The sequence below is a fragment of the Carassius auratus genome, chromosome 27 (genome assembly GCF_003368295.1).
Source record: "Carassius auratus strain Wakin chromosome 27, ASM336829v1, whole genome shotgun sequence".
In the NCBI taxonomy this organism is placed as follows: Eukaryota; Metazoa; Chordata; class Actinopteri; order Cypriniformes; family Cyprinidae; genus Carassius; species Carassius auratus.
The window spans coordinates 25,706,812-25,708,823 of record NC_039269.1 but is presented as its reverse complement, the minus strand read 5'-3'; positions in this window follow the sequence as shown (position 1 = coordinate 25,708,823).

Genomic DNA, 2,012 nt, shown 5'->3' with positions numbered 1-2,012 from the left:
TGATTTTTGTAATGTTTTTGTAGCCTACTGATTGCAGTTGGCTGGATCTCAACCATCCAATGGAACATTTGAAGTTTGCGTTTTACAAAAAGCAGAAAACTTTCCATTAGCTCATTATTTAGAAAAAGTGAATCCAAAGTAACTCCTCAAGAAAAGTCATATTTCACCCCAAAATAAAAGTAATCCATCCATCCACACATAAATACAGTACATACATGCATATATTATACACTACCATTAAAAATTGGTGGAAGGTTTTTATTTAGCAAGGATGAAATAAATTGGTCCGTAAAGGTATTTATAATGTCTCAAACGATTTCTATATCAAGAAAATGCTGTTAGAATGATTTCTGAAGGATCATGTGACAATAAAGAATGTAAATTTAGCTGTGCATCACAATTTGTAAATTTGATAAAAAAAATATTCAAATAGTAAAGAGTTGTTTTAAATTGTAATAATATTTCACTATATATATATATATATATATATATATATATATATATATATATATATATATATATATATATATATATATATATATATATATATATATATATATATATATATATATATATATATATAGAGAGAGAGAGAGAGAGAGAGCTATTATTATTACTCTCAGTGGGGATTTCCATTAGAGCCAATTTGTTCTGTGTATAATTTTTGTTTCTATTTTTATTTAGGTAATATATATAAAGGTTTTTAATTTAGGATGAAATGTGGCCTGAACATGTTTTGATCATGCATGTACATCCCTTTTCAATTGGTTTCAGTGACACCAAAATAGTATATGTGAGTGCAGGAAATACATTTGAAATGCATGGCTAGACATTTTTAAAGAGAATTCTAAAGTACCACACTGAACATTTCCATTGGCACTGACAGCAGAGGTGCTGCTATCCCTTCAAATGTGTCATCCCAATTGCAATCAGGTTGGATCGCATAAAGACATCATGTGAAACAGACAAAATAGCATTAGGTGTACACAGGATGTTCAAATGAATTTGCTAAAATACATAAATATGTATTGATCTGTCAATGGAGAGGATGGGTCTTTAGCAACATTCAAAGACGCCTTTTAAATTCCTCGCCAAAAACAGACTTGCTTCTGAAGCATCAATCACATGGTCATTAATAAACATTATTTCCTGCCTGATTCACATGTCATATATCTCCATCTCATCCTTCACCATTCCATCGCACCTCAACCCCTAAAGATGGACGGCATATGGTTTCCTCTTAGTTTCTTTGTGGAAGATTTAGTGCCCTAAATGCACGGTCCTCAAGAGACGAGTGCTGGCACTTATCGGCAGGCGAATAACGATGAGGAGAGTGACCTCCCTCAGTCCTCCGCTCCGTCATCGCTCCCGGTGTGATGGATGAGCACTGAGGAGATGGAGACGTGCGGCGCTTGAAAGGCTGGCACCCTGGACAGAGCCCATTATCTGAGATCCTTCTCCACGGCGGCAAGAGTCTGTTCCAAGCGCGTGAGCTATTTACCTCGGTTGCTGGGGTTCAGATGAATTTGTTTTTGGATCTGCGAAACCATCTGCTGCTCCAGACTGCTGCGTCGTGATTGACAGCAGCATTGTGAAGTAAATTTCCTCATGTTTCTATCTCGCAGACAAGCGTGACTCGCGAGGTATTGCCACAGAAGGTGACCAGATTTCCAGTGTGTCAGTGCAGTTCACTGTGGTACAAGCAGAAAAGTGATGGCATGCTAAAATGCTGGAAGAAAACATGAAAGTGCAGTGGTCTGAGACGGTGGGCCACAAGTCTGATTGGAGAGGGTCACGGATAGTGGGGAAAGAACACCGACTACAAATAATAAAATGCTAAATATCTCCTTGTTGATGTCAAAGGCTATGCACCCAATCAAGCTCCATGGTATTTTGCCACACATTCATCTATCATTCGGTAGAAGCTATAGTCAAATTAGGCTGATGTCAGCATGGATGGCTGGTGTGATGTCCTCATTATTAAAAAACAAGTTTAGATGACAACAAAACAT